Genomic DNA, 10,861 nt, shown 5'->3' with positions numbered 1-10,861 from the left:
CGTCGCCAAGTCGGTGTGCGCGCACCTGATGGAGGTGCATACTGGCGGGAAGCAGGGTATCTCTGGGTCCTTCATTTCCGTTTCTCTTATCACATGTGAAGTCAGGCATTTGTCACATTGGTTCAGGGCCTTTGAGTTTCCTTTTTCAAAAACCGTCTATTAATGTTTTCTCCCCATTTTTTATTGGGTTGTCTCTTTTTTTTTTTTTTTTAAGAAATTCACGTTCTTTTATTTATTTATTTACTTATTTATGACTGTGTTGGGTCTTCGTTTCTGTGCGAGGGCTTTCTCCAGTTGTGGCAAGTGGGGACCACTCCTCATCGCGGTGCGCGGGCCTCTCACCATCGCGGCCTCTCTTGTTGCGGAGCACAGGCTCCAGATGCGCAGGCTCAGTAATTGTGGCTCACGGGCCCAGTTGCTCCGCGGCATGTGGGATCTTCCCAGACCAGGGCTCGAACCCGTGTCCCCTGCATTGGCAGGCAGATTCTCAACCACTGCGCCACCAGGGAAGCCCTGGGTTGTCTCTTCTTGATTTCTAGGACCTCTTCATATACTGGTTAAATGAGACCAGACTATGGCCTGTGGGCTAAATCAGGCCCACTGGCTTATTATGTTTTTAATAAATAAAATTCCCCTGGAGCACAGCTGAGTAGAGCCTGTGGCCTGGAAGCAGACAGTATTTACCACGTGGCCCTTTACAGGGAAAGTATGCTGATTCCCATTTTAGACTTCTGTGATGTGAGTTGCAAACACTTCCCCCAGTTTGTCATTTATCTTTTGACTTTTTTTTTTCCTTTTGTTTTAAGTGCATTTAAAATTTTTAGCTGTCTGGACATCTTTTCATAGGCTAAAAGCTGCTTGACTTTGGAGGGTCCTTACTTCTCAAAATGCACGATCTTTACGTTCCAGACTCTGCAGTTCAGTGTCACTTGTGTTTCGCTCCAGAGCTAAGAGAAAATGAACGAAAAAGGCAGATTTAGACGAAAACTGTCTAGAAATTGTTGGAGAATTTAGCACTTGCACTCTTCCGGCATGGGGTTTAACGGTCTGAGAGGTGAAGTCTCTAAGGCAGGTGCGGATACGATGACCCCTTCTTACAGACGAGGAAACTGAAGCTCAGAGGTTGTGCAGACTGCAGGCCTGCGTGGACGGCGCCGCCACTCCCACTGGGTGACCCTGGCCCGCCCCGCTGTGAATGAGACCCAGGGCAGGAGAGGCTGTCCGAGGGGACAGGGCGCGCCTCCTCCTCGCGCTCGCCTCGCAGCCCTGCGTGGGTCCCACGTCCTGTGCCCCCCGCGGCCCTGCAGACCTCCCAGCGCAGAGCGGCGCGATGCTTGGCGCGGCCGGCAGGGGGCGGTGTCGCACCGGCCACGGCGCGCTCGGTCGGTCCGCTAGCTCTGCCGCGGGGCTGCAGGGCTGCGGGGCTGCGGGGCTGCAGCTGACAGGGCAGAGCCGGGCCCAGGCCCACGGACCCTCCGCTCGGACCCCGCGGGTCGGGCAGGCGCGCTTCTGCCCCTGTGCACCGGCACCGCCCTGCTGCGCCCTTGGCACCCCGGCCTGTGTCCGCACCCCGGTCCCCACCTGGTAACCCACCCAGGCCCCAGCCTGTGCCCCACCCCGACCCCACACCCCCAGACCCCAGCCCGTTCCCTCCACCGGCCCCCAGGTCCTCCCTCCGGCTTCATCTTCTTGCCTGGAGCTGTGGGCTTGGAGTCAGAGCCAGGGCAGGGCGGGGCCTGCCGCGGGCCTCGCAGTGAAATAGCACCCCCCCCCCACAACCGCTGAGCTGCCTTGGAACCCACCGGGGGCTCCTGTCACCTTAAAATAGAATCCCGATGCGGTGGCTTGCAGACCTGCAGAGGCCCTGCCCGGCTGACGTCACCTCCTCCACTGACTTCTCCTGAGGTCCGCACATCGCTCTTCCGCCTTCTTGCCGTTTCCAGCACAGTCTCAAAGCTCCCTGCGCAGGCACTACCTTCCCTCCCCCTATGCCCTTCCCGGGACTCCCCCCCCCCACGCCCCACCCCTTTCTAACGTACCTTCCTCAGGACACTCCTCCCCGCCGGATCTCCAGTAGCCCCAATTCCTACCTGCATGTTTCTGCTTTGCATGCCCCCTGCTCCCAATACACACACCCCTAGGAGACCTGGGGCAGCCGCTCCCGGTCTCAGTCTCCACTGGCCGGCTCTCCACAGCGGACCAGGGTGCGTGGCACATGGCAGGGACTCAGTAAGTCAGGGGTGAAGGTGACCTCAAGCTGGGACTCTGCCGCTCAGGCAAGTAGACGCTTGATCAGGTGGCCTGGAGCCCGGCCTTCTCTGGAAGCTGGCCTCCATGCCACAGTCTGGGACACTGGCCATGACCTTGGCCTGAGCCCTTGGGGAGGGGGACACAGGTCAGTTCGGGACTCACAGCTCCTGCTCACACTTCCCGAGTGCTTACTATGTGCTATGCGCTTTCCTCGACCCGTCTGATGGCACCTCATAATAACCTCATGAATTACGGCTCCATTTTATGGATGGGGAAACTGAGTCTCAGAGAGGTTAAGCCACCTGCCCAAGGTCACACAGGTAGAAGCAGAGGTGGCTGAGTTTGAATCCAGAGACGAACTGCTTCTCTCCTGAGACAACAGGTGCGTGAGCTAGGGGAGGCCTCAGAGGGCAACACAACGACCACCCCAGGGAACAGCCAGGCAAACTGAGGCTGCTGCCGTCGAACAGGTAAACAGAGGCAGGCTGGGGCTCGGGGCCAGGGCTTCTGGGAACGGATGCGCACCTTTACAGCGCCCCTCCAGGACTCTGGGAACAACTAGCCGAGTGGCCCTCAGTGTCCCCTCAGGGTTGGCCCCCTCTGGGGTCTCTGGCTGTAGGGGCCTCTGGATCCACGTCTTGGAAGCCTGGGGGTGGGATTCTAGGGCAGGAAAGTGAGCAGACAGCGGTGGGATCACGGGGGCGGGGGCTGAGGTTGTGATTCCCTCAGAGAATCCCTAGCGTACGTGCCCCTCGTCAGCGGAGCAGCCAGTGGGCCCAACCAGAGGTGGCCTAGGGCGGCAACCTCAGATGCTGCATGGCAGGGGGCGGGGGGGGCAGAGACGAGGGACAAGGCCAAGTGTGGCGCAGGCGGGCTGGGGCCGGGCCCGACCAGAGCCTCTCCCCTCTTCCACCTGAAGGGGTACAGTGTGGGCCAGCGGGTGTGAGAGGGCCGGGAGGGCTGTGCACGGTCGTGGGAGTGGGTCGCAGCAGGCCCCACCCTCCAGGCTCCCAGCGCACTCCGCACAAAGTCCAGACTCTCCCACCGTGGTGACCAGGCCCTACCCGAGGGTGGGCGAGCTGCCTCTGGGCCGGGCTTTATCTCGTTCACCCCAGGGTCCCCAGAGCCGAGCTGGGCACCCTCGGCTGCACTGTAGCTTCTCAGTGAGTGAATGAATGAATGAATGAATGAGTGGATGGGTGGGGTGGCTGGGGATGGCGGCTGCTCTCCTTCCCTCGGGATCCAATTAGTGGAAAGTCCCTGCGTGCCAGCGTAAAAGCCGGCTGGCCTCCCCAGCAGCCGAGGTCCATCTGGAGGCTTTGTTCAAAGACACTGAACTCGGCTGCTCAGCTGTACCACCACGGTGGGCACAGCTCTCCCGGGGCTGCAGCCCCGTCCTGCCCGGCGCTGCTGGGCCCTGCAAGGAGAAGTGTGGATTTAGGACCGGCTGGTCCAAGATCATGGGTCCTCGGGCTGACAGACCCTGGGGTTCAGCCCTTCCCTGGAGGCTCAGAGAGGGCAGGGGACCTGCCCGCAGTCACACAGTGAGGCTGGGACCAGGGCTGCATGAAGACAGGGGCGGGGACAGGCTCAAAAGGCAGCTGGAGTGGCCCCTGACCAGCCTTGTCAGTGGCGGGGAGTGAGGGGGCCCGAGGCAGCGACACTGAACCTAGACCTGAAGGACGAGGGGGACCACGGACAGCGCGGCAAAGATCCGGAGGAGAGTGGGAGCAGAGAGCCTTGGGGAAGGGCAGCCAGTCTGTGAGGCTGCTGTGTGACGGGGAGGGGGCTTGGGCATGAGGCCGCAGGGCCTAAGAGGCCTGGACCGCCGGGCTGAGGATGTGGGCTTGGTCCTGAGGCCCCAGGCAGCCACTGAAGGCCTGAGATATTGCCCCTTGGCAGCCTTGTGGATGGAGGGGGCGGGGGATGGGGCTGTGATGGGGAAGAGGGGCCCTGGCCTGAGCTAGGGCAGGAGGGGGCTCAGTCTGTCACCCCCCAAGAGGACAGGCATCCCTGTGCCCTGCCACCTAGACCCCCAGCCCCCCTTCCCCGTCACCCTGGTCTGTGTCTCAGGGCCCCAGGGTCGTGTGCACGGCGAGGAAGAGGGACGGCTGCATGGTCTAGTGGTCTGTTAGCCCCCCTGTTGAGTCCTGCAGCTTAATTAATGCTGCAGTGAACTTCTTTGTTTCTCTCCCCACTCCTCCTCTGCTGAAAACAGAAGGAAAATGAAAGTATGACTGAGTGAATGAATGAGGAAATTCAGGAAGCCTAGGACCAGTGGGGTCTCCCCAGCTCTCCCCTCTCCTCCTCCCCACACCCGGTCCCCAAAGAAACCCTGACCCCTCCACCTACAGCCTCTCTCCCCACCCCACTGTTACCCCTGCTCTGAACTGCCCCCTCCCTCTCCACTGGGTTGTTGACACACCCTGCTCCTGCCCCTGCTCCCCTGGCAGCCAGAGGGGTCAGATCCACACCCGCCGTGCTCCCCTTCCTCAGAGGAAAAGCCCCCGCCATCTGTCCCCGTACCTCTCACTTCAGCCACACTTATCCCTTTCCCACTCAGCCCCAGACGTGCCAGGCCAGCCTTGCCCCAGGGCCTTTGCACCTGCTGTCCCCCATGCTTGGATGATGTTCCCTGGGGCCCCATCAGCCCCTTTGCTTCCCTTGAGTCTCTGCCCTAAAGTTCAGAGACGCCTTCCCCGACCCCCGTCTGTCACACTCTCTCCCCTCTACCTCGTGGTCTTACATTTTTGCCCCAGGACAGCACCCGGGACCCATAGCCGGGTGGATAAATAGACGCTGTGTCCCTGTGTCCTGCCTGTGTGTGGAGCTGAGGCCCGAGTGCGGCGGTGGCCCTGTGCCCGCGCCCTGCCCCCGTGTGCGGTGTGTCTCCCTCGGCTGTGGCCAAGCTGGGGTGGTTTAGGCAGAGCGCTCTGCCTCGGCGTTGGAAGGAGAGGCTGTGCTGGGACGGTGGCCTTGGTGACAGCCGCTGTCCCTGGACGCAGGAGGGGCCTGTCACAATATTTGTTCAACAGGCCGGCGTGCTGAGCCAGGCTGCAGACACAGCGCTGCTAGGGGGCAGCCTCCTGCCGCCGGGCTCCCTGGCGGTGCTAGGGACACGGGGCCCAGCACCCAGCGTCTGCCTGGCTGCCCTGGGGCGGGGCGCCCGTGAGCCTCGCGGCCCCGCCTCCCCGCCCCCGCCCAGCCCCGGCCCCCGCTGCTCCAGCGCCCACAGCCATCTGCTTGAGCCCCTGGAAAGGCTCCCCTCGACCCTGGCTCCCCAAGGCGCTGGGGCGGGCCCAGCACTCCAGCTTCTGAAGGCCTCGGCGGGGACGTCCTGCCGCACAGGCCCCTCGGGACTCAGCCAGGCCCTGGGCCACCAGGCTGCCTGCCTCTCACCGCAGGACAAGAAGGGGAGGACCTGCTCTGGACGGGGCTCCTGCGGGGGGGGCGGGGGGAGAAGGGAGGGGCGGGGAGGCGTGAGGCCAGCCATTTGTTTATTTGAAAGTCTCTTTCTTGTCTGTCTGCCTGGGTGTCCCTCTGTCCGGGCATCCCTGGTGAGCCAGGCCCTGGGCTGGCATCTGGACACAGACTGGGCGCTCGGAGAAACCCATTTCACAGGTGGGGCTGCTGAGGCCCACTGAGACCACCCAGCGCTCGCCAGCCTGCACCCCATCCTGCCCCACCCCACGCTGCTCCTGTGGGGTGGGGGGCCTCCACATCTGCACCCCCTGCTCTGCTCTGCCCACCTGAACCCATCCCCTGATCGGCAGCCCCCTGGGCACGAGCCTCGGCCCCAGCGCCCCCGCCTGGCACGACTCCCCCACCCGGCACTCCTGCAGCCACAGTTTAGCACGGAGTTACACACTCTGCTCACCAATGATCCTCAACTTGCGTGAGCTCCTGGAGGTAGGCGGCGCTCTCAGCCTCTGGCACAGCCTCCGCGAGGCTGGCCTCCTGCCGCCTGGGCCGGGGGGCCACGCCCGCAGCCTGGAGCCCACGGTGTCCCACTGGTGGCCACAGGCACAGGACCGAGGCGCCCATCCACTCCCTTTACAAGTGTCCATCTGCCCCCCACCCCGTCCCTGCCCCCCTGGGGCCCCCGGGGAGCGGGCTGAGGCCACCTGCAGCCAGCGGCAGGCCAACCGCCCCCAGTTCCTCCTGAGCACTCTCACCCCCAAAGCCCGCGGCCAAGCCAGTGGCGGTGCCTCCCGACCCTGCCCCAGACGCACGCAGAATCGCCCCCGCCAGCTCCACACCGTCACCCGAGCCCAAGCGGCCTCCCTCCCACTGGATGACGGGGCTCCTCCTGGGACCCCCCCGCACCCCCACGACCCCAGCAGTCCATCCTCCACCCACAGCCAGAGGAAGCACAACGTCCCTCCCAAACTGCTCCACACGGCGAAAGGTAACGGGACAGAACCTGCCACCCACCCACACTCCACGCTCGGGGCAGAGGCCGGGGGCAGGGGGCCCTGGGACGGGTGGAGGAGGGCAGACCGTTCACCTCTGACAGCTAGACTGGGGAAGGGCCTGCGGCATCTGGGGAAAGACTCAGCTCTGGGCTCCACGGTCGCCCCCCGGCCTGGTCCGTCCACTGACTGTGCCACTGGGCCAGGACCCCCGGGAAGGTTCAGGATGAAGCCCTGAAACTTCATCCTCACCTGGGGGTCCCAAGGCCCAGGGCACAAGGGAGCCCGCAGCGGGGGCAGCTGTTTGTGCAGGGCCCCGGGAGGAGGTGGGGCTGGCCCGGGGCAGGCGGCATCCTCCGGCAGGGCAGCCCCTAACCGCTGATTTTCCGCTCCTTCCGGCGAGAGGCCTTTTCGTCCTTGCTCTTGACCTCCATCCTCTCCTCTCCTGCTTCCACCCCGCCACCTGGACCTCTCGGCTCTGCCCTCTTCAGACTCCCCTTTGCCTCTGAGAGAAGGTCCCAGCCCACAGTCAAGGCCCTCAGCGACCCGCCTGCCCTGCCTCTCCCCAGCCACTCCATCCCCCGCTCCGGTGGAATCCTACGCTGCTTGAAAACCAGCTAAAACCTGAGAGCAGAGGGTCCCGGCAGACAGAACCTTAACCAGCGCTCAAGGTCAACACGCCTGTGTCTCAGGACCCCTGACGTGAGGTGATGGGGGCGCCCGTCTCTGGGTCTTCGGTCCGCAAACCCACAACTTGGTGGAATCGCGAGAAAGTGACAAACGCAAGCTGAGGGACGGACGTCCTACAGAGTAACCGGGCCGCGCTCTTCCAGAGGGTCAACGGGCCCTGAGGGACTCGTGCAGGACGAGCCTGGAGGGACCAGGAGGCCAGGTGGGGTCCTGGACGGGACCCCGGGCCAGAAAGAGGAGGCGGTGGGAGACCTGGGGAACCTTCGGTCAGCAGCGTCCACCAGCTTCATTTCTTAGCCACGATCGACGCGCCCGGTCACGGAGCGTGTTCGGGAAGCTCCTAGCTTTGTGCCTCCTTGGTCAAACTGAAGTTATTTCAAAAGGAAAAGTTTAGGAACTCCAGATGCTTAAAAATTCGTTGTTGTGGTTCTCACTGTAGCATAATACATGCTCAGTGAAATAACTCAAATCAGCAGAGACTCGAGGTGCCGTTGGCACCGCCTGCCCCGGGAGAAGCCCTTGGGTTTCCGCACCTGAGCATAGATTACTGCCATTCCTCTGTTTCATCACGGATGTAAGCACACTGTGTCCCGCCAGCGCTAAGGGGCGCGGAGAAACTGGTTTGCTGGGAACACAGAGGTGGTGGCCCTGCGGGGAGAGGCCTGGCACAGGCGGGGGCAGGGGGCAGGCAGGAAGGACTCCAAGACCCCTGGCCCCACGCCCCAGCGTTGCCACGTCAGCAAGGGGTCCGCCATCCAACCCGTTGCCTGAGCTGGAATCCCAGAGCCCGCACGAGGCCTGCTCCTCCCTCGTATGCACCACCCGAGCCCACGCACAGGAACCCACACCCGCTGTGCAGCTGGACCTGCCCCCGCTCTTTGTCCCCACAGAGGCGCCCGGGTCCCCGGTGCCCCTGCCAGGCCTCGGCCCAGAACTCACAGCACTTCGCAGCCTGGATCCTGCTGCGGCTCCCGCTGTACTGAGAACAAAGGTGAACTCCTGAGCCAGCAGGGACCCCGACCCTCTGCCACATTCACGGTGCACCAGCCGCCCCGGCCCCGCCCTGGCTCTGTCCTCAGGACCTTTGCGCATGCTTCGAATCTCCCTATGTCGGTTGCAGGGCACCCCCAACTAGGTGAGGCCTCCTGCTACAAGCACCACGTGTTCAGTTTCTACTAAACGTTCACAAGGGCAGGACAGGCTGCCATCTGAGTGCAGGACGCGCAAGCACCCAGTCAGTATTCCTGTAAGGCATGGGTGGGGTGCAGTGAGGGCGGGTCCAGGGTCTCCCCTCGTGAGGGATACGACCGAGGGGCAGGCCCTGGACTCGGGGGGAATGTGGCCCTGCAGGTGGAGGTGACGTCTGAGATGGGGGCGGGGCAGGCGGGTCGGAGGTGCACCCGAGGGCAAGGCGGTGTGGACAGGGCTGACGGCCACCTTTCGGGGTGTCCCTCTGGTGTCTCTGGCCCTGGTCAAGGCAGCGTGGAGGGCCCCTCCACCTCCCGGAGTGCCAGCGTGTGACCGAGTGCCTGGCGTGCCTCCGTGCTTGCTTGTGGGAATCAGACCTGCGTGTCGCGTGTGACTGTGCATCCTGTGCGGGGGTGTATTTGTGTGCAAGCGTGTGATTGTTTTGGTTTGGTTTGATGGGTGTGGATGTGATTCTGGGGGCCTGTCTGCGAGGATCTGAGGTGTCAGCTGTGGATGCGGGGCTGTCCCCAGGGCCCGCGGGGCTGCGTGAGGGTGGTTTGTGGGCTCCCCCCACGTCTGAATTTTCAGGGGCACCCACTGTGGGGCCCACCGACCCTGCCATGCTCCCCACCGATCCCCCGCCCCCAGTTCCCATCACCTAGCAACCGAGGGACTCCAGTCAGCCCTGTGGGTGAGGAAGGGGCTGTGCTGGAGGGGGAGGGTCTCCGGGCCTCTGGGGGAGGCCCAGAGCAGAGCTGCATACCTGGCCTCTGGCAGAGCACGGCTGCCTCCCGGCTCGGCCCCTGTCGCCAGACAGAGCTCCCCTCCGTCCCTCCTTTGTCCTGGGGCTGGCAAGGGCCGGCCTCACAGACACACCCTGCCCCTCACCCACCGGGGAGGCCTCAGCCGGTGGGGCGTGAGGACAGCAACACCGGGGCTGGCTGGTGGGGTTCGGTTCTGCGGACGGAGGCCCGACCCTGAGCACGTTCGCGTGAGAGTGAACCCCCCCGAGGCTGGGCGAGGGGCTCCAGGGCAGGGGCGCTCTCAGGTCTGAGCCTCCAGGGTGTGGCTTCCTTCCCCGGAAGACAGACAGACTGACAAAGTGATAAACAACAAAACAGCAACTTCACGGTTAACTTTTTTTTAACCTAAGCACAAATCTTTGGGCTCTCCTGGTCATTATCCTTATAAACACATATGGATGCATCAAAGTGAAGAAGATAATTTTGCAACGTAATTCGAAATTAACATAGATTTAGAAGAAGCGGCACCAGTAATATAAACCGACCCCCTGTGCCCGTCCCCCACTCCCCCCAGTGGTAACATCTCCTGTGACTACAGTGTAATATTGAAGCCACAAACTGACACGCTGTGACGTGTGTATCAAGTCTGTTGGCCCTCATCATGTGTAGATTCGTGTCACCATCACTCCATCAAGATACAGAACTGCCCCCACCACAGAGACATCACCCTTGTGCTGCGCCTGCCGTCAAAACCACCCCTCCCACCACCACTTCCAAAACCCCTGCAACCACTGACCCCATCTCCACGTCCACAGTCTTGCCGTTTCAAGAATTTCATATAGGGGCTTCCCTGGCAGTCCAGGGGTTAGGACGCCACGCTTCCACTGCAGGGGGCACGGATTCCATCCCTGGTCTGGGAACTAAGTTCCCCCAAGCCGCGTGGTGTGGCAAAAAAAAAAGAGAATTTCATATAAGTGGAAACACATAGTACGTAACCTTTTTCGATCAGCATAATGCCCTTGAGATCCAGCCAAGCCGTTACATGTTCTGATAGTTTCGTCCTTTTTTATTGCTGGTGTTGGGACACAGTCTGCTTAAACACTCACCTGTAGCAAGCGCTTAGGTTGCTTCCACTTTTTGACTATTATAAATCAGGCTGCTATGAACAATTATGTACAGGTTTTTGTGTGGACAGAAGATACCATTTCTCCAGCATAAATGCCCAGGAGTACGAGTGCCGGGTTGTATGGTGAAGGTCTACGCAAAGAAACTGCCAAACTGCTTCCCAGCAGCAGGTGAGGGTTCCTGCCGCTCTACATCCTCGCCAGCACTGGGTGTTGTCACTTTTTTCATTCTCTGACTTTCAACCTACTTGCATCATTATATTTGAAGTAAGCTTCCTGTAGACAGCATATAACTGAGTTATTTTTTTTCCACCTGGCCCATCTCTTTTTTTTATATATATATACATTTATTTATTTTATTTTTGGCTGCGTTGTGTCTTCGTTGCTGCGCATGGGCTTTCTCTACTTGCGGCCAGCGAGGGCTACTCTTCGTTGCGGGGTGCGGGCTTCTCAC

The 10,861-nt window shown here is 61.6% G+C and overlaps 1 long non-coding RNA gene across 2 annotated transcripts; it reads right to left on the bottom strand.

Moving 5' to 3' along the window:
* Nucleotides 1–514: 514 nt before the first annotated feature.
* LOC309607135 lies at nucleotides 515–2,805 on the bottom strand. 2 transcript variants are annotated; one of them, XR_014232276.1, is made up of 2 exons: nucleotides 2,040–2,805; nucleotides 515–947 (listed from the first exon to the last, which is right to left on the bottom strand). It is a non-coding gene; the product is annotated as an uncharacterized lncRNA (long non-coding RNA). The 2 variants fall into 2 exon arrangements; XR_014232277.1 differs by lacking the exon at nucleotides 2,040–2,805 and adding an exon at nucleotides 1,819–1,925.
* Nucleotides 2,806–10,861: the final 8,056 nt, after the last annotated feature.

This window comes from Balaenoptera borealis (assembly GCF_965194805.1).
Source record: "Balaenoptera borealis genome assembly, chromosome: 12".
NCBI classification, from domain to species: Eukaryota; Metazoa; Chordata; class Mammalia; order Artiodactyla; family Balaenopteridae; genus Balaenoptera; species Balaenoptera borealis.
This window is presented reverse-complemented; position numbering and strand designations above follow the sequence as displayed.